We start from the raw sequence: 23,023 nt of genomic DNA on the forward strand, positions 1-23,023 counted from the left end.
CTACATACACAACAAGTATTAGCAATTTGTCATTTTCAACTTTTATATAAAGATTGCTATCTGTTGATCCTTTTGAAAAACCTTGTTGATGAATATGTTTGTCCAAACGATAGTACCAAGCCCTTGGAGCTTGTTTGAGACCATAGAGAGCCTTTTTCAATCTGCATACAAGATTTGGATCATTTCCAAGAATGAAACCATCTGGCTGCTCAATATATACTTCTTCTTCTAAGTCTCCATTCAGAAAGGCTGATTTCACGTCCATTTGAAATACTTTGAAGTTTTGAAAGCTTGAGAGAGCAAGGAACATTCGGATGGCCTCAAGTCTTGCAACAGGAGCAAAGGTTTCTTCAAAATCTATTCCTTCTTGCTGCGCATACCCTTTACAAACAAGTCTGACCTTGTTTCTAATTACTTCTCCATTTTCATTCAATTTATTTTTGAAGACCCATTTTGTTCCTATAACATTCTTATCTTTTGGTCTAGGAACCAACTCCCAAGTGTTGTTCTTTTCGATCTGCTCAAGTTCTTCATCCATTGCTTTGACCCAACATTCATCTTTGCATGCCTCTTTCACATTTTGTGGCTCAGTGGAAGAGAGTAATGCCAAATAGCTTGAAGCTTCTGCAATTGTTCTTCTTGTTTGTACACCTGCTTCTTTCTGCCCCACAATCTGAGATTCTGGATGATTCTTCTGAACATATCTGGATGGAGTCTTCTCTTCTATTCCTGTCTGCTCCTCTGGCTCTTCTTGAGGTTCTTCTTCTTCATCATTCTGTCTTTGAGGGTAGCCTTCATCTTCTTCGATGTCTTCATGATGTACTTGCCTAGGAATGTATCCCTTCTCATCAACCACTACATCAATGCTGTCAAAAATTCTGCCAAGTCTTTTATTGTAGCACTTGTATGCTTTGCTATGTGGAGAATAACCAAGAAGAATGCCTTCATCTGCTCTAGGTTCAAGTTTGCCAAGTTGCTCATCAGTATTCTTAATATAACATTTTCTCCCAAAGATTTTGAAGTGCTTCACCGAAGGAGTCTCACCACACCAGAGCTCATGAGGAGTTTGAGTGCTGTTAACACGGACATTTGTTTTGTTGAGAATAACAACCGCAGCATGTGCAGCTTCACCCCAGAAAGTTGCGGGAGTACCCGACTCATCAAGCATAGCACGAGCCATTTGTTGGACTGTTCTGTTCATTCTTTCCACAACTCCATTTTGCTGAGGAGTTCTAGCTGTAGAGAATTCTCTTCTTATCCCATGTTCTTCACAGAAATCGAAAAATTCATTCGAGGTAAACTCCCCACCTCTGTCAGATCTGAGGCACTTAATTTTGTATCCTAATTCATTTTCAACCAAGGCTTTGAAGGATTTGAATTTTTCGAATACTTCATCTTTGTGCTTCATTAGTCCTAACCAGACAAACCTGGAGAAATCGTCAATGAATAATATCAAGTATTCTTCTCCTCGAGGTGTTGTTTTTATGAATGGACCACATGTATCTATATGTACTAGCTCAAGAGGCATGCTAGCTGATCCTTCCTTCTCTGGAAAATTAGTTCTGGTTTGCTTTCCAAACTGACATGATTTGCATATGGTGTTGTCTGGAATTTTGATATCTGGAAGATCGCAAACTGCCTGATATTTGCATGCTTTCCTTATTTGTGAAAAGCTTAGATGCCCCAACCTCCGATGCCATAGCCAGTGTTCATCATCCTTGCTTAGATAGCATTGTTGTTGTCCTTCTTCAAATACGTATAGATTATTTGGAGTTCTTTTACCTTTGATCACCGTTTTACCTGTATCAAGATCACGAACAAGACATCCATTTGTTCTAAATATCACCTCGGTTCCTTGATCACACATCTGGCTCACACTTAGAAGATTATGTTTCAATCCATCAACATACAAAACATTTCCATCCTTGACCTTTTCTTTTAACTGAGCAGTTCCTTTTCCTTTTATAGTTGCAGGAGTATCGTTTCCAAAAGAAAATTTCTTTCCCTTTTCTAGAGCAGAATATGACTCAAGTTTTTCTTTATCACCTGTCATATGCTTCGAACATCCACTGTCAATGTACCATAGATTTTCCTGTCCCTCTGCATAAAATGCTATCCCACATCTTTCTGTTTGTGGTTCCTTTATTCTCCATGTTTTGGTGCTTGAGGCTTGTTCCTTTGTCTGCTGAAACCTGCTCCTGCATTCAGAATCTTCATGACCAAAGTTATTGCAAATAGAACATTCAACTTCATTTTCAAGAACCGAAAAGTTGTTATAGGTCCTTTTTGTAATCCCGGTCATACTTCTTTGTTTTTGAGCTTCTCTAGTCATAATCGTTTTATATGCAACACATTGAGCTGCTTTGTGACCAAAGTTATGGAAAGAAAAGCATTGTCCATTGAAGAAATTTCTGCGGTTATCAAATCTTCCGGCCAAACGATTGTAATTTCTATTGTCATTCATTCTTGAAGCAAATTGAGAGGATTTTACCTGTGGCTAGTTGTAGCTTTTGTTCATCCTTAAGACAGATTGCCCCTGATTTGCCTGATAGTCTTTGTTTGTAATTGGTCCCTGCTTTACTTGGTGATCTCCATTGTGCTTTTGCTCATTCCTTCTTGCTGCACCAAGATAACTCTTTGAGGTGAATGCTTTAGAAGTTTCTCCGTTATAGCCCAGACCTGTCTTGTTTAGAGGAGAGCGTTGTACATTGATGATCTCATCCAGAGTTTCAGATCCTTTGACAAACTTAAGATTAATAGCCTTTGTTTTCACAATCTCTTTTCTAAGACGAACAATTTCGCCTTCTAACTTTTCAAGATATTTTTCTTTTTCATCAATTTGAAGTTGTAGAGTATCAATGATCCTATTCTTTTCTTCTATACATGTCTTGAGTCTAGAAATTTCTTCACAAAAGCTATCCACATCTATAGCATCCATGTAATCATCATCTTCAAATGCCATTAAGAGTTTATAGTCATTACCTCGTTCATCTTCGTCACTATTTGATAGACCATCACTATCTTCATGAGTGTAGTAGCTTTTCTTATTTGCAATCTGTTTCTTGTTCCATCTAGCAGGTTCCTTTCCTTTATCCTTATGAGAAAATTTTGCAGCATAATGACCTACTCTTCCACAAGCAAAGCATTTAAAACGTAACTTACCTCTGAACCTTCCAGTTCCCCTTTGAAGATTTCTGACAAAATTTGATTCTTCTTCTTCTTCTTCTGGCATGTGACTTGCTTCATAATAGTCTCCTTTGCCTGAAGCCTTGAAAGCAGCTTCTCTTCTATCTGATGGACCTCCCTTTCTCATTTCATAAGCAGTTAGAATTCTGTGTAGCTGAGACATAGTAAGAACTCGTAGATTTTCCTTTTCTTCTATTGCAGACACTTTAGATTCAAACTTGGGGAACAATGATCTTAGAACTTTTTCAACCACAATAGCCTATTTTATTTCTTCACCCAAGTTTTTCATGCAATTAACAATCTCATCTACCCGAAGGAAATAGTTAGCCACACTTTCATCATTATACATTCTGAGATTCTCATACTGAATCCTGAGGGTTTGAAGTTTAGCACGCTTTACCTGTTCATCTCCTTCGTAGCTCAAGACAATATTGTCCCATATTTCTTTTGCGGATTTATATTGCATAACCTTCACGAATTCTATTTGAGATAAGCATCCCAGCAGAGTATTGACTGCTTTAGCATTTGTTTCATATTTCTTCTTTTCGGCCGTATCTGTAGGAGTAGCTGAAGGAAAAGTGTAGCCTATATCTATGATATACCAAACTTCTGTACCAAGAGATTGAAGATAGGCAGTAACTCTTACCTTCCAATAATTGAAGTTTGTCCCATCAAAAATTGGTGGCCTGATTGATGCTTCCCTCTCGTAGTTGCTCATGATGAATGATCTTCCTTCAAGCGACCAAGCTTCTCTGAAGGGCCTGCTCTGATACCAATTGTTGGAAATAATACTGAGAGGGGGGGTGAATCAGTATTATCAAGTTCTTTTAATAAATCTTCCTTATTTATTCTTTGAATTATTTTTGCATGTCAGTACCATAAAATAATGAGCATGAACAAAGAAAACAGATAGTCACACCAAAGAACACAAGATGTAAGGTGGAAACCCAATGTGGGTGAAAACCACCTGCTGCAATATGTCTCTATCTTCTTTCAAATTAGAAACTCCTTTTACAATCGTTTTGTACTAGTGCAGTTCCTTTACCAGTACGCAGGCTGCAACCTGCAGAGAGCTACAACTCTCTATCGTTTTCCAGTCTCTCCTGGAAGGGAGCTACAACCCCCTACTTCTTTTCTTTCAAGGACCACTTTTCATAAATTTTCAAACTGCGCCTTCTGTGGCGCCGCGACCACCGCACCTGCGCCTTCTGTGGCGCCTCCGCACTGCGCCTTCTATGGCGCCTCTGTGGTGTCTCCGCACTGCGCCTTCTATGGCGCCTCTGTGGTGTCTCCGCACTGCGCCTTCTGTGGCGCCTCCGCACTGCACCTTCTGTGGCGCCTCCGCACTGCGCCTTCTGTGGCGCCTCTGTGGCGTCTCTGCACTGCGCCATCTATGGCGCCTCCGCACTGCGCCTTCTGTGGCGCCTCCGCACTGCGCCTTCTGTGGCATCTCCACACTGCGCCTTCTGTGGCGCCTCTGTGGCGTCTCCGCACTGCGCCTTCTGTGGCGCCTCCGCACTGCGCCTTCTGTGGCGCCTCTGTGGCGTCTCCGCACTGCGCCTTCTGTGGCGCCTCTGTGGCGTCTCCGCACTGCGCCTTCTGTGGCGCCTCCGCACTGCGCCTTCTGTGGCGCCTCCGCACTTCCACAGCTGCAGCGCTCGAGAGATCACCCTTCACAGATTCGCTTTCAACTTCCCTTTCATAGATCAAACTTTTAAAACAATAACCCAATATTTCAGATCTTAAGATATTCGATTTGCAAGAATGAATTAGTCAAGTGATCTCCTTTGCTTTATATAGGCTTAGGCCTTTCACAATACCACGGGCCAAAACCATAGGATAAAAAAAACTGTTGGACTAATACCATGAAGCAACCATGAAAGTACGTGAGATCAACACTTTTGACGAAGTACCATGGTCCAAAACCATAGGTTCAAATACCAAGGACTAACTACCATGGACCAAAGGTAAGTTCTCCAACATATACGCGCTTTTCCTCATAGGTTCAAATACCAAGGACTAACTACCATGGACCAAAGGTAAGTTCTCCAACATATACGCGCTTTTCCTCATAGGTTCAAATACCAAGGACTAACTACCATGGACCAAAGGTAAGTTCTCCAACATATACGCGCTTTTCCTCATAGGTTCAAATACCAAGGACTAACTACCATGGACCAAAGGTAATTTCTCCAACATATACGCGCTTTTCCTTGCATGAAAGTGCGTGAACTTTTTCTCTACATGAAATAAACTTTTCTCTGCATAAAAGTGCGTGAACTTTTCTCTACATGAAATAAACTTTTCTCTGCATAAAAGTGCATGAACTTTTCTCTACACTATAATTTATCTGATATGAGTGGGCTGCCATCAAGTACAACATATGTATCATAATGCCAACAATGTTTGGGCTCGTGAGAGGTGCCAAATGTTTGCTGAAAGGTAGAAATTAACACCTTTTCCTTTAATCCCTATTTTCATTGAAGAACATTTCAGACAATGGGGTTTAGACTTCATTGGGGAAATAAAACCACCCTCCATTGATCAACACAAGTGGATTCTTATAACCACCGATTACCTCACTAAGTTGGTGGAAGCAGTCCTAGCCAGGAATGCAACCGATGTGGTTGTTATCAAATTCATGGAGGAAAATATCCTTGCCAAGTTTGATTCCCAAGGAAGATCATCATTGATAATGCTAAATTTTTTAAATCTACCAAGTTTATGAGCTTCTACCATAAGTATAAAATCATTGTGGGTCACTCCACTAGCTACTATCCATAGGGAAATGGATTGGCGGAATCATCAAATAAAACCTTGGTAAGGATTCTTAGGAAGACAATATTAGAAAATCAGAAAATATGGGATTCACTACTGAAGTTTTCTTTATGGGAAAATAAAGTTACTACTAGGTGGTCAACTGGGAAATGCCCTTTTGAATTAGTGTATGGGAAAGAAGTAATTTTTCCCATACAACTAACAATGCCGGTGGCCAAAATTATACAGGAGATGGATGAAGAGACAAATTCTCTACCCAGGAGGATCAATCCGCTAGTAGAACTTCAAGAAACTAGGGGGGAGGTGACTCAAAATATGATTCTGTATTAGGAAAATATGAAGGCCCTATTTGACACAAAAGAAAAACACAGAACCTTATAGCCAGGGGGTTTGGTGCTCAAGTGGGATGTCAAAAGAAAAGATAAAGGAAAACATATAAAATTCGATCCTTTATGGTTTGGACCTTTCAAGATTGCTGAGGCAAAGGGGAACAATACTTTCTTACTGAAAAACTTGGATGGTGAAGCACTTGAGATGCTTGTGAATGGGCCGTTTCTCAAGCTTCACTTCTAGCACTAAATAAGTTCATTTTCATCCACTATACATACCGGTGAGCCATTGTAGATACCGGTAACTATAAGTTTTTATGTTTCTATTTTTATTTTTATATACTTGAATATAATGACTCCAACCCCAATGGATAAAAGGCTACTAGTTTGCACGTTCTCAACACCTTTCTAGCAAGGCATTGTCCCCAATTGGAGCCAATGTTGTCACCTACTGTACCTTTTTTGAATTGTGCCAAATGATGTCAAATGTTGGCCCAAAAAGGGGAGCCGAAGTGCAAATGGCCAAAGGGAGAAAAAATATTAGAGGTTGAAAGCTTGAGGAGGCCATTACCAAAGATTAAATTTGAAAGCCAAGAGGAAAGCGCAAATGTTATGAATAAAATTTATAACAAATAAAAATAAAAATAAATAACGTAAAATAAATAACCAAATAATGATTATGTTAAATAATCATTAACTTAAAGTGAAAAGGCATGTCTAAAGACATGCCCAATCATGAAAGGACACCTACCTAAGTATATAAGCAGGGTCTCATTGTAAAATTTCTCATCACTTGTACATTTATATATATAATAAATTATTACTTACAAATACATTTGTGTATTTTACGTTAAAGTCAACAAGCTATAAGTTTCGTTGCTTTAGTGGTATTAGAGCCATGCCACACGATATAACCATGTGAGTCCTTGAACTTTGTTCGTCACACAATATGTCCTTAAGTTTTCACCCTAAATAAGTTGAGAAGTTTATATGCGTGATTGGTCAAGCGACGTGTCTTCGGTCAAAGGTCAAACGACATGTCTTGCATCGATTCTATATATGTGCGATTGATACTCTGAGTTTCGATAGTGTGGTGTGGAGAGCATGGTCATGATAGTGTGGTCGACTTTTTGTTCATTCTATGATACATGATAAATTAAATTCACATAATTTAATTAATTAAATAAAATTATTTAAATTAATTAAAATAAATTATTTCTTTAAATTATTTTATTAAATAAAATTATTTATTTATTTATTTAATGAAATTATTTAATTAATTTAAATTAATTAATTAATTAAAATGATTTAATTAAAAAAAGTGAACATGGATAAACCCAACAATATTTGACAAATAATACATGTTGAAATGCCTTGGCAGCATAAAGAAAAGTGTTAGCAATAAGCTTTGAGGACAAATCTTTCGAAATGTTATGAATATAATTTGTAACAAATAAAAATAAAAATAAATAATCAAATAATGATTATGTTAAAAAGTCATTCACTTAAAGTGAAAAGGATTGTCTAAAGACATGGCTAATCATGAAAGGGCACCTGCCTAGTTATATAAGCAAGGCCTTATTGTAACATTTCTCATCACTTGTACATTTTTTTTATATATAATAAATTATTACTTACAAATACATTTGTATATTTTACATTAAATTCAACAAACTATAAGTTTTGTTGCTTCGCCAGATTTAAAGAGGAGTGTTGCAATTTGGGACCCGATCACATCAGAGCCCAATATTGGGGAGACTGATAGGAAGCCATATCAGATGACATAATATCGGAGGTCGGTGGCATCAAAACCATTTTAAATTTCTTTTCTAAAGTTTCCAATGAGGGGCTTCGATATCAGCTCGCACCTGGTCACAAAGACCTCAAAGGAAAAAGGGAGCAGAGTTGGGCGGAGCCCCATAGTGCTAAGAAGGAATATTGGGGATTGAAAGCATCAAGATTCCTTGATAAAAAGTTTCGATGAAGGGGGCTTCTGATATAGATTGGAACATATTCATGAGAGATCCACATAACCTAGAGCAAATGGAAGATTAGAAACATGAATGCTACAGACCATATCGAGGAGGCAAATATCGTAACTCTTGTGTAAGTCAATTTTGGAAAAGTTATGATAAAGAGGGCTTCCAATGGAGACTAGCGCTTCATCACAACATTACAAAAGAATCTGGCACAAAAACAAAGGCCCTAAGGACCCTTTCTCTCTCCTCAAAATTGGACACACAACAACAGGTAGTTGGTGCCAAGAAGTGACAGGGTAAATTATGTCAACATGACATGGAGGGTCAGGGACAGATGGCAAGTTCTTTCAATGTTTTGGAGGGCCTTAAAGGACAAATATGGGTGATATGTGTCAAAGCACAGGAGGCACCACATGGAAATGAGATGTCAACATGATGTCACTTCAGAGGCCTAAATATTGGAGGAAGAGGCCATCATAACTCTTTTTAAATCTCTTTGTAAAACTTCCGATGAGGGGTGCTTCAATATCTACTAGCACTTGGTCACAAAGACCTTAAAGGACCAAGGGAATTGTTACACAGTATTTTGTCACACTTCCCGTCCCATCTCCTGAAGTGTCAAAATGATGAAGTCTGTCAATGTACTCACCATGATCGAGAAGGATCTCGTAAGATCAGTCACACAGGTTTAGTTTTGTCCTCAACATTCAGTCTGGTGTCATTCAGTTTCAACAATGTTGTTAATGGTTCAGGTTGTTGAGGTGATGTTAATGATTTTCATGGTGATGGTTTTATATTTGGTTGTCGACATTTGATTTTCATCTACCTCGTAGGATTTGCCATTATAGCTAATTAAATTGATGAAGTGGAATTAGATGTGGTTCTAATAGACATATGTGGAGTTGTCTTAGGAAGTCCATATCATTATGATCGTGATGCAATATTTTACAGGAGAGAGCATAAATATCAGCTTAAGAAATATGGGGTTTACTTTATTGTTAGGGAACATCAAAGTAAAAATCGTTTGAATATTGTTCTAATCAGATGAAGTGATTAATAACTTCAAATAAGAGATTTGTAATCATGTGTTTAAAGGAACAACATAACAATCAACATGATGCTTGTTCAGGTTATGAGTCTTAGCTTAAAGATAGTTTGATCAAAGAGGTAGAAACTTTTATAGTTCTATTAAAAGAAACCAAACATCTTACTCATAAGCGGGGAATACAACATGAATTACAGTTGATGTCTAAAGCTCCTCTTCCTAATCTCAAAATGAATCAATTCAGTCTAAGTTTGGAGATTAACAGTTACAGGGATGTAGGTCAGTATTGGGGAAAGTCAGTGTTCAATTTCTCTTATATTGTGCCACCAATTCATGTTTCAAATAGTTTGGAAGTTAACAGTTGCAGGGATGCAGGTCAGTATTGGGGAAAGTCAGTGTTCGATTTCTCTTGTATTGTGTCACCATTTCATATTTCAAACAATTTGGAAGCCTCTTTTCAAGTGGAGAGGAAGCCTATTTGTTTTCATATCAAAGCGTTTTCTAAAGCAGCGTCAAAGTATCTAAGGGAAACTTAGGCATCAGGGGAAAGTGATTATTAATGGAAACATCATTTAATGAATAAGGAAAAAGTGATTCAAACAAATCAACAACTAATTCAATACTTTCAAAACCAAACTAAGTTGTAGCAGTTTTCACCATACAGTTTGATGGGTTTATGGTATAAAGTTCACTTAGTAATCAGGAAGTAATAAAGTATGTTAAATCAAGTAGTTGGTTTTATGTCAAGAATATCTTTGATTGTCTCTGTCATTCCACAAAATAGATTGTTAATACATGTCAATGATATTGAACAATATCCTGTAGAGACTATTTTCAAAGATGATTATGAATCACTAACTCATGGTATTTCGTGAAAAGAAATCAATTTCCATGTTCATAACAGGTTGTTTAACCATCGTCGCAAGTTGTGCATATTGCAGATGGAGGAAACATGTCACCAATTCAAAATGCGCCATGGTCAGCATCATCAAGGTCATCACTTGCAGGTGATTGATCGAATGTATTCGGACATCATCAGGACAAGGTAGAGAGTGAGGGAGCTCTACCCTCATTTACTATCTGTCTAGTAAAACTTTTGTGGTACAAAAAATTTCAAGTGGAGAGGATTGATGGAGGAAGATATCATCAGATTAGTCACACAGGTTCAGTTTTGTTGTCAGCATTCAGTCCGGTGTCGTTCAGATTCGACAGTGTTGTTAATGGTTCAGGTTGTTCAGGTGATGTTAATGGTTTTCATGGTGATGGTTTTGTATCTGGTTTTCAACATGTGATTGTCGTCCACCTCGTAGGATTTCGTTGTTAACATGTTGGTTATCATTAGTCCACCAGGATATGGTTTGTCTTCCATGTTACCGGGTTTGGTTGTCGTTTTCAAGTTACGATTGTCGCAAATGTCACTTTGTGACAATTTAATGTAATTTTTTTTTTTTTTTTTTTTTATGTAAGGCTAAAACCTATGACTAAACCCTAGCCTAAAAGCTATGGAGGAAAAAATAAAAAAACCTAAAGACATAAAACCCTAATACATTACCTCTATTCATTAAAACATGTATTAAACATACATTAAAATGCATTAGCAAACATAAAACCTAAGTCCTAAACCTTTTACCCTAGGTTCTAAACCTATCGGATATATTACAATCCAAACCATGTATTAAAACAATTCCAAATTAATACATTAAACCTAATGCTACAAACTCTCGACCTTTGTTAAAGCAATACAAAAGACATTGTAAAAAAATATAAATCATATACAGAGTCCCTAACCGTGGAGGAGACCGCAACAGGACCGCATGGTCATTTGAACAGAGGTTAGATAACTGTTGGGGTTATGTTAACCATTGGCTTGGAAACAATGCGGGGGTTGTAAACCATGTGAACAAGCAACTAGGGTTAAAAACGGCGGAGTGGGAGTCCACCTAACCATAACTGCGGTGGGAACTATTCCATGTGAGCAGTTGGAGGGATTAACCGTGAGGGTTAGCACCAGGAGTGAGGATCGTTAGCAGCACCACGTTGGATAGCTGTCACATACAAACCGTCGACTGCAACCATCGTGATAAAACACCAGGTGTATAACAATGGTTAGACTGCCCTGTTCACATGCGGGCGATCAACCTCCTATGCCCGTTCAGCAAGACGACATGGTTTTAATTTTAATATATGGTCCAATTGTGGGTTTTATGGTTGTTATTCGACATTAAACTAATGTGATGACCATGGTGTTATCCCTAAGGTGTCAAGACATGGATAGACCAAGGCCCAAGCACCAAAATTAGATCAAATGCATTCCTAAACTTGGTGGAGGGAGTTCGAATGCACTTGTTGGGTTTAAAAAATCAGTCTACTTATTGAAGTGTGAGGAGAGTGGTTTTGGGTTTTTGTATGCAGGTTTTGGAGGTTATAGTTGATTTTGTTTTTAGTGTAACAGGAGCATCGAGAGTCAGAATTGGAAGCCGTGACAGGCATTGGAAATCTAGTTCAGAGAGATTTCTCATGATTGTGACTAGAAGTGCCTGTGTGCACATTCAATTTGGTCAAATTTCTATGTAATTGACCTCCTTGGCTTCAATCCTAATAAAGCAGTCACACATCTTGAAAGCGGACCCGGAGATGTAGTCCATTAAGGATGAACTCTGTAATCAATATTGTTGTCTGGTATCACTGTTTATTTGCTATTTCCACTATTGTCTTGCATCTTATTCATGTTTACTCATCTGTCGTAAAGATTTTTCGTCAAGCAGTTCTCATGGTTTCAACACTTTTAGTTAAACATTCTATTCATTAATGACTAGTCAATTCTACTTCAGTTTTTAACATATGATCATTTCAGATCATATAATTTGGTATTAGAGTAGGTTTCGTTTGTATAATTTTCCATTGAATGTTAACCAGGTCAAAGTCACAACGTGGAGAAGGAATCCTTGAGCAGATAAATCTAGAGATTAGAAAGTGATGAGTCGTTCATAAGTCGACCATGATAGGATCTGATGTAGGTGAAAATACTGAAACTAAGATGAGTGATGAATAGTTTCAGCAAGCATTCTTGACTATGTAGTCGATGTTGGGAGAACTCTACAAAGACAAGAAGGCAAGAGATGCTGCCTCTTCTTCAAAGAAATCGAATAAGGACAAAGGTAAAGGCAAGGCTGATAAACCACCTTCACCTCCATCATCTCCATCATCATCATCTTCTTCGTCTTCTTCTTCGAGTGAAAAATATGAAACAGAAAAGAAACCTAAGAAAACATCTCTTTTGAAACTTGATGTGAAATTTGAGTTACCTATTTATGATGGCGAAATGAATTCTAAAAAGCTAGATAACTGGATTAAGCAGTTAGAAGTGTATTGTCATATTCAGAACATTTCCGATGATGAAACAGAAATTCAGTTAGCTACACTTAGAATGGGGGGAACAAATTTAATCTGGTGGGAAAGTAAAACTCTGATAGATGTAAAGCGAAAAGGAAAATTCATCTCTTCATGGTCTAAGTTTTTAAAAGCTCTTAGGAAACAATTTTATCCTTTAGGATACATGCAGCAAGTCGTTATTGATTGGCAACACTTGAGGCAAGGTAAAGGATAGAGTGTTTAGGAGTTTACTGAGGAGTTCAGAAAGAAAGCATTGGCGTTTATTATTTCATTGGATACACGTGAAACTTTATTAAAATACATCGACAATTTACATTCATATTTGCAACATACATTATTGATTTTTAATCCTGATGACTTTGATGAAGTGTGTGTTCAGGCCATACATATTGAATCAGGTGCCAAACCATTCAATTTTTCATCACAATCATCCAAAGAGTTGGAAGTAAAAGATTCCAATGACAGTAAAGGGAAGAACAATTTGAAGAGAAAGAATCAACGATAGCTTAGAAGGAAAGACCTACTTGTTCTCATTGCCAGAGAATCGGTCATGATGAATCTAAGTGTTGGAAACTTCATCCAAAACTTAAGCCCAAAAAGTTCCTTAAGGAGAAGGATGAAAAGAAGGAAATTGCAGTATTCCAATAGGATCTAGGTTCCAATTCAGGTGATGAAAGGAGGATAAATACTATGGTTACGACAGGTAAAACTTTTGACACTGGTTCAAGTTCGAATACTATTGCATCTTCATCAAACATAAATCCTTCAAATGAGGAAAAGAGTTGAATTATTTAACATAACGATAACTTCTAAGCACACAAAGATAGATACAATGTTTGACAATAGATCACACGCTAATCTAATATCTGAATATTTAGTTAATAATTTGGGTTTGGAAGCACAGAATCATCCAAGACCTTACCCATTAGGATGGCTAAATAAATCAACTCAGATAAAAGTCACCAAATAGTGTCGATTAAGATTTTCCATTATAGCTAATTACAATGATGAAATGGAACTAGATGTGGTTCTAATAGACATATGTGGAGTTGTCTTAAGAAGTCCTTATATTTATGATCGTGATGCATTATTTTATAGGAGAGAGCATAAATATCACCTTAAGGAAGATGGGGTTGAATTTATTGTTAGGGCACATCAAAGAAAAAATCATTTGAATATTGTTGCTAATCAGATGAAGCGATTAATAAGTTCAAATAAGAGATTTGTAATCATGTGTGTAAAGGAACAACATTACAATCAACATGATCCTTGTTCAGGTTATGTCTCAATTTAAATATAGTTTGATTAAAGAGCTAGGAAATTTTCCAGTTCTATTAAAAGAAACCAAACATCTTACTCATAAGCAGGGAATACAACATGAATTACAATTGATGTCTAAAGCTCTTCTTCCTAATGTCAGAATGAATCAATTCAGTCCAAGTTTGGAAATTAATAGTTACAGCGATGCATGTTAGTATTGGGGAAAGTCAGTGTTCAATTTCTCTTATATTGTGTCACCAATTCATGTTTCAAATAGTTTGGAAGTTAACAGTGATAGGGATGTAGGTTAGTATTGGGGAAAGTCAATTTTCAATTTCTCTTGTATTGTGTCACCATTTCATATTTCAAACAATTTGGAAGCCTCTTTTCAAGTGGAGAGGAAGCCCATTTGTTTTCATATCAAAGCCTTCTCTAAAGCAGTGTCAAAGTATCTAAGGGAAAATATTGCAATAGGGGAAAGTGCTAATCAATGGAAACATCATTTAATGAATAAGAAAAAAGTGATTCAAACAAATCAATAGCTAATTCAATACTTTCAAAATCAAACTAAGTTGCAGCAGTTTTCACCTTACAGTTTGATGGATTTATGGCAGCAAGTTTACTTAGTAATCAGGAAGCACGAAAGTATATTAAACCAAGTAGATGGTTTGATGTCAAGAATATCTTTGATTGTATCTGTCATTCCACAAAATAGATTGTTAATACATGTCAATGGTATTGAACAATATCTTGTAGAGACTATTTTCAAAGATGATTATTAATCACTAACTCATGGTATTTCGTGGAAAGAAATCAATAGCCATGTTCATAATAGGTTGTTTAACCATCATCACAAGTTGTGCATAATGTAGATGGAAGAAGCAGGTCACCAATTCAAAATGTGCCATGGTCAGCGTCATCAGGGTCATCACTTGCATGTGATTGATCAAATCTATTGGTACATCATCAGGACAAGGTGGAGAGTGAGGAAGCTCTACCCTCATTTACAATTTGTTTAGTCAAAATTTTTTGGTCCAAGAGCTTTGAAGTGGAGAGGATTGATCCAGGAGGATCTCGTCAGATCAGTCATATAGGTTCAATTTTGCCATCAACATTCAGTTCAGTGTCATTCAATTTCAACAGTGTTGTTAATGGTTTAGGTTGTTCAGGCGATGTTAATGCTTTTCATGGTGATGGTTTTGTATCTGGGTTTCAACATGTTATGGTCATCCACCTCATAGGATTTCATTGTCGACATGTTGGTTTTCTTCAGTCCGCCAAGATATGGTTTGTCTTCCATGTTTCCAGGTTTTTTTGTCGTCTTCAAGTTACGATTGTCGCAAAGGTCACTTTGTGACAATTTGATGTAAAAGATTTTTTTTGTAAGGCTAAAACCTATGACTAAACCCTAGCCCTAAAAGCTATGGAGGAAAACATAAAAGAACCTAAAGACCTAAAACCCTAATACATTACCTCTATGCATTAAAACATGTATTAAACATACATTAAAATGCATTAACAAACATAAAACCTAAGTCCTAAACCTTTTACCCTAGGTTCTAAACCTATCGGATATATTACAATCCAAACCATGTATTAAAACAATTCCAAATTAATACATAAAACCTAATGCTACAAACTCTCGGCCTTTGTTAAGCAATACAAAAAACATTGTAAAAAAATATAAATCATATACACAGTCCCTAACTGCAGAGGAGACTGCAGTGGGACTGCATGGTCATGTGAACGAAGGTCGAATAACCATCGTGGTTATGTTAACCACCAGATTGGAAATCGCACGAGGGTTTTAAACCATGTGAATAGGCAGCCAGGGTTACAAATGATGGAGCAAGGGTCTACCTAAGTAACCACGGCGAGAACTATGCCATGTGAGAAGCTGCGGGGATTAACCATTAGGGTTAGCGACAGGAGTCAGGACTGTTAGCAGCACTGTGTTTGACAGTTGTCGCATAAAAATCGTCGACTGCAACCGTCAAGATAAACCACCAGGTGTATAATAATGGTTAGATCGCCCTATTCACATGCGGGCAGTTAACCTCCTCTGCCCGGTCAGCACGTCACCACGGTTTCAGTTTTAATATATGGTCCAATTGTGGGTTTTATGGTTTTTATTTGACATTAAACTACTGCGATGACCGTGGTGTTATCCCTGCGGTGTCAAGACATGGATAGACCGAGGCCCAAGAACACAAATTAGATCAAATGCATTCCTAAACTCGATGGAGGGAGTTTGAATACACCTAGTGGGTTTAAAAAGGTAGTCTGCTCATTGAAGTGTGAGGAAAGTGGTTTTGGGTTTTTGTATGCAGGTTCTGGAGGTTATAGTTGATTTTGTTTTCAGTGTGACAAGAGCATCTGGAGTCGGAATTGGAAACCATGATAGGCATTGGAAAGCGGATTTAGAGATATTTCTCATGACAATGACCAGAAGTGCCTGTGTGCACATTCAGTTTGGTCAAATTGTTGTATAATCGACCTCCTTGGTTTCAATCTTATTAAATCAATCGCCCATCTTAGAAGCAGACCCGAAGACGTAGTGCATTAAGGATAGACTCTAATCAATCTTGTTGTCTTATCGTCGTGTATTTGCTATTTTCACTATTGTCTTATATCTTATTCATGTTTACTCATCCGTCGTAAGGTCTTTTACTCAAGCAATTCTCACGGTTTCAACACTTTCAGTTAAACATTCTATTCATTAATGGCTAATCAATTCTACTTCAATTTTTAGCATATGATCATTTTAGATCACACGATGAAACACATACATAAATATCCCTGAAGAAGAGAAGAAAACCCACCCTGAGAGAATTGTGAAGAAGTTTCCCTGAAACCCTAGTTTTTAGGATCAACATGCTTTGCACTAATCTTGACCTATGCTGATGGTTTGTTGCAATATGTTGACCTAGCGCTACTAGCGTGGATTTTGATAGGAAAACCCGTGCTAAACCTCTTATGGAAGATTTTCCTAAAGTGGAGGAGAAGCTTCTCTTACTAGAAGCCCTGAGAAGGGCGAGCTGGATATTGTTGAGTGAGGATATGGCCAAGTTATCCCCTTTTGAGTCTTTGATCCTACCTTTAGGGATCTTCCCCTTAAGATGTGGACCTTATTCCCATTTATTGGATCCATAAATCTCTCTCCTTCCCTATAAATGAAATCCCTTCTATCCCCAACTGGTTGGTCATTTGCATTCTTATGATGAAACTATGCTTAAATGTTGCCCATCTAACTAAGGAGAAGGAGTCTTTGAAGGTCTTGGCTTGGACTTGGAAATCCACCAAAAAGGAGGATTCGAACATCAAGGCACCTATGGTTGTATGATTCCCTCATTTCTATTAATAAATACATCATGTGTTTACTTTCCATAAGTGTATAAATCATTATTCATTTAGCATGATGTTGCTTTATATGTCATGTAGTTCATGTTAGAATGAATTATGCTATCTATGCTTATGTCTTTCTTGTTTGATATTCCTTGTAGGTACTCATCCATAATGGCGTAAAGAGGATTGAACCTAGAAGCGAGAAGGTTGAGGATGGCATCAACGAGTGCTTAACATCAGAGTGAGGCAGGTTATTGCACTTGTTTATCTGTTTTTTTACTAGATCCTCTCATAGGACTAGAGAGATCGCTTATGTCTGCAAAAGGGATTGTCTTCACAATAGGCATTGAGCTGGTTGGAGCACTCAAGTGCTAAGGAGAAATATCAAAGGTTGAAAGTATCAAAACCCTTTCAGAAAGGGTTACGAGGAAGAGGGCTTCTGATATAGATGGTGCTCGATCATGACCATCCATAAAACCAAAGGTGAAGTATGAATCAAAAAGAGAGATAAGCACCAATAAGAGCATAAAAGGTTTTAGTACATACCTCTGGCCTTGAGGTCATGACACCCAGTCCCATGGGATAGAAAGGAAGAGGGAAAATAGAAAACAAACTTGAAGGCATTAGAAATTTGTGATTTCAATAGGCTAATTAAAATAAAGTTAAGAGATGCATCAGGTTTTGATGGTATAGTCAGGAGTGTAGGCAAGTGGATGGGTCAGTAGCTATGATTACAGAGCATCGCCAAGGCCACCACAACTGATCACTTCCAGCTCTAGAAATTGGGGAATTCAAATAGTTAAGGGAGAAAGCGACAAGTGTATTGGTCGGTAACTGCGGAGGAAAACTATGGCAGAAACATGGCCCGATCAAAGGAAATCATAGGAAATGGCATGGATATATGTTTCTATGAACATCATTCAGGTTTACCAAATTTTGTGATTATGTCATTTCCCTATTTTAAAGAAGGAATAAATTTTGTTGTAATCATTTGGGCAACAGACCCTATACATGTCGAGATAACTAGTCGATTAGACAACTAGGGCATCACTGAGATATTTTGTAACTATTGTTTTAAGCCTCCCATCTCCTTATAAATAGGGGGAAGAAAATCATTTGAAAGGTTCCTAAATTCTACATTCTAGAGGTCAGGATTATGCTCTTACAAGTTCTGAGCTTTGTTTGTAAAAAAAGTGATTACAATTTTTGTTTAATTTGCTTGTTCATGAGGTGCTCAGGCTTATAAAAATGTTAACTATGATGGACCGGTGATTTGGAATCTATCTTCAAAGATTAATGATGCAGTTCTATTGATTCCAAGTGGAGTAATGTGCAGTATGTTTTCCCCTCTGTATACCATTTCATGTATGTTTATCCTCCTATGAAATTGTGTAATGAAACTACTAGTTTCACTCTTATTTATGGTTGTATATATGTTTTTGTAACACCCCGTCCTCCCAGGTCCACCTAAGAAACATGGCAGCCATGGTAAACATTTGAAGAGAGAGAATACTATAATGGATTCAACTTCCTTGGTGACCTTAAGGAAATGGAACCAATGGAAAATATCAAACAAACTCATGCACATTGGCAACAACACCCTCAGGAGACATGAAAACCACTCAACCATTCTGCCCTTGAGTCCCATTGATGATTTAAGCCCTTTAACCCTTTGTCACTCTCATTCTATAGGCATGATAATATCCAAAAATGCAAAGTTGCTCTCATAGGCCTATGTGCTAGCAACTGTGTACTTTTCTCAGCAGACCTGTGCCAACGACCCCAATATTTGAGCCACTTTTCTAGCTTAGAATCTCGAGCTCTACCCAAAACTTGCTACAACCTTAATAATCCATCAAAGACATGATAACAAAGTTGATAAATCAAAAATAAACATCAAGACTACCCCTGAGTATCCCCAACCGCGATTGAAATTCTATCAAAAACTTGGCATCAATGCAACCTATAGGTCTAGGATACAAGACAGAGCATAAATGATTGAAAGAAATTATGAAATAGAACCAAGAGGATCACCTCCTTCTCCATTGAGCTATTATATCATAAATTAGGTCTTGCATCCATCCATTTAACAATTACAAGTAAATACATGAAATAACCATGACATGAACTAGTCATTTAATAATGCTTACAACTAGCGTTACACCGTATAAATAACAGATATATGACAACCATTAAATTCACATATAATCCTATGAAAAAGTAATAGAACTTAGCTTTTATTAATCAGAGGAAAATGCAACCATGTTTGAGACTTCCACGTACCACCCGACCATAGACATGGCTGAACCAAATCTCTCTTTCAGCGAATCACCCTCGTGCCATAGTCCAAGCGTGAATGTGGGATCTCATAGAACAACCAAGGGAATCTAGAGGTTAAGCCACCTCCACCCTCACCAAACCGTGATCAAACAAAAATCAGAGTTCTGATCAAAACTGAACCAAACTTGGAATGCCATTTGGAATCCATCACTATCCTTGAGGAATTTTCCATCTCCTTGTCTCTCAGGCTTTACCGCAATCCAATCCCAGATCACTAGGCCCTAAACAAAGACTAGTCTCTCAAGATTTATCGCAATCCAAACATGCATCACTAGGCCCTAAACCGAGACTTCTCCCCCAGGCTTTACCATGTATCCCACCAAAATCGATCAAGGGATTCCTAGGCCTTTGGGAATGAAACTTGAGACCACCTCCACCCCAGATTCCAAAATCCATTCGACAAACAAAAGCTCAAAACCGAGTTAAACATCCCAACATACCATGGCAACTAGAAAGAGGCAAGGCTAGGCTAAAAACCACTATCATAACCTGATAAAACAATGCCACAGACAATAAGAGAACCATACACCAACATGCAAAGCCATGCATGTCCAAACCACCTAGGAAATCACACATGCAAAAGGATTAGGGAAATTTTGAGGTCTAAAATGGGCCTCCTAAGGAAATTATAAAATAATAGTGGAAATAATAAAATAATATTAGATTACATAATCAAATTTTAGAGGGAAAAAACAAAAAACTACTTTTACAACTCGTATTTTCAACTTATCTCCCTATGTGTTTACTCAAATTTCAAGTATGAACACTCATTGGATGCAAAATTTGATTCCTCATCCAAGGAGTACCCATGTTGCATACTTTTGATGGAGCCTACTACACAAAAATGAAAAATACATGAAAAACGTAATTGCATTCACGTTTTTTCAAGTATTTCTCATTTTTCATGTTGCAGGGTCCATCGAAAGGATGCAACATGGTTACTTAGATGAGGAATTAAATTTTACATCCAATGAGTACTCCTACTCGAAATTTGAGTAAAACCTTAGGGAGATAAGTTGAAAAAGTAGTTATTATTTTATTATTTTTTATTATTTTTACTTTTTTACCCCAAAAATAGTGAATCATCCCCCATGGTTGACATTATCATCTTAAATCCTATTGGTTCTTATAAACTTTATTTTGGTTGTACACTTTTTTGAGGAGGCCCATTTTATACCTCAAAAGTTCTCTAATGAGGTTACCTGCAAGTATTCCTGCTAAAGCTACATGATCCTACTCTTTATCCTTGATCCTTTCTTTCCTTCCTTTCCCTTTGCTTGCTTTTCCTTCCTTGATCCAAAACTAGAGTGCTCCAAGAAAAATCTAAGTGACCAAGAGGGATAGAGAGAGAGAGAATAATGAGAGAGCTCCAAACTTGAACTGACAAAAGGTTACCAACTGATCCTCAGAAGCCTTTTTATTAATGAGGCCTCTATTTTCTCCATTTTCCATTATTTCGTTCAATTTCCTCCTCACATGCAACCTGTGACCTTTCACCTTACTTTTTTCCTATTTTCCTTTATTTTCATAAATAAATGTGCCAAAAATGATTTTTTTCCTTCTAATTCCTTTACCTAAGCCTTTTCCAATTTTCCTTAGCCAAACACACATATAGTGATTCCCACTATGATATCTTTGCCCAACATTAAACTTGGAATAAGTGTCCCTTAACCGTGGTCTTATTTTGCCTTTATTAACTTTATTACATGAATTTTCACTAGGACTGTTATAGAACCGTCCCACTTGGGGAAAATCATCCTCAGTGTTAAACCACACCAAGACCTTAGTAAAACCATTGAAAAGCAAACATAATTCCCATGGAGTTTTATAACTTAGCTCATTGCAGTGTTTACAATGAAAGACCCGCTCAAAAGAAAAACATAACGACAACATGAAAAATAACAACCATAATAACATGACATCGATACTACTTATTGGAGCTTTATATCTTAGCTCGTGGAGGTATTTACATCTGTATACATATACATACATATACAAAAACATTAGAAAAACATATGCCAAACATATACCAATATCAAACCAAAATTTCTTTGCCTCAACTAACAAACAATGAAGGATACAGGGCCCGCAATTGATCCACCATCTCCCATGTAGCTTCTTCAAGCCCAAAGTGCTTCCCTGCACTTTAACTTGCTCTATGGCTGTATTCCTGAGCATGAGATGTTTTCGCTACAATATGCATTGAGGCTCTGACTAGAACTCTCCTTCTTGCTCCACCTGCAATACAAAACAATCAATAACATGATCAACATCCTTTATATAGTTCTTAAGCAATGAAATATGGAAACATCATGGAATTTCACTGTTGGAGGCAGCACAAGTCGATATGCCACTTGTCCATTCCTCTCAAGGTTATCGAAAGGCCTGCAATACCGTGGTGCCAACTTGGCACATGAACCAATCCTCAAAGAGATTTTCTTGGGCTTGATGCACAAATACACATGCTCCCCAACCTGAAACTCCTTAAGCACCTTGTGTTGATCCGCATAACTCTTTGTTTTGAAACCAGCTCAAGAAAAGATAGAAAAGAAAGATCAACGCCTTAGAAGTCAGCCTCTTCGAGGGGGCAACCTCCTTTACATTACATAAATGAACAATTCTTGGATGATACAAATGACAAAACCTCCTTTCTATATATAGGAGTCTAAGGAGTTACAATATAATCCAGCCAACCTAACAATAATAATATAAAGCCATAAAAATAACAATAGAGGGATTCTATGGGGCACAGAAATAAAAATATGGGGGTAATAGGGGCACAACAATATAAATAAGGCGTATAACTACAATAGTAATGGGGTAATCACTAGTATTATAGGGAACCAACATGCCCCTCTCCTTCAAAAAACTGTTTTCCTCAACGCTTGAGCAGTTCTGGATACTTCTTCATAAAATTATCATCCTCCCATGTGGAATCTTCAGCGGATAAGTTCTTCCACTTGATAAGACACTCTGAAATTGATCGATTTTGTAGCTGTCGAGTTCTTGTTTCTGTGACTGCTTTCGGTTCCAATATAATTTTTCCTTCCTCGTCAAGTTCTGGCAATATTGTTTGAACTGGGAGCTTGTCGCCTATAACCTTCTTTAAACATGAAACATGGAAAACTGGGTGCAATCGAGAAGCTGCAGGAAGCTCCAATTTGTATGCCATAGTACCAATCTTTTCCAACACCTTGTACGGACCATAATACTTTGGTGATAATTTATTATCCTTCTTAGCTTGCTTTAGGGACATTTGCTTATATGCTTGTAGCCGTAGGAATACCCAATCACCTACATCAAAAATTATTTCACTGCGATGTTGATATGCCTGTTGTTTCATTCTACTTTGTGCCAACACGAGGTTA

Source organism: Pinus tabuliformis, chromosome 8 (assembly GCF_031772625.1).
Source record: "Pinus tabuliformis cultivar Carrire ecotype Pingquan chromosome 8, CPIR1, whole genome shotgun sequence".
In the NCBI taxonomy this organism is placed as follows: Eukaryota; Viridiplantae; Streptophyta; class Pinopsida; order Pinales; family Pinaceae; genus Pinus; species Pinus tabuliformis.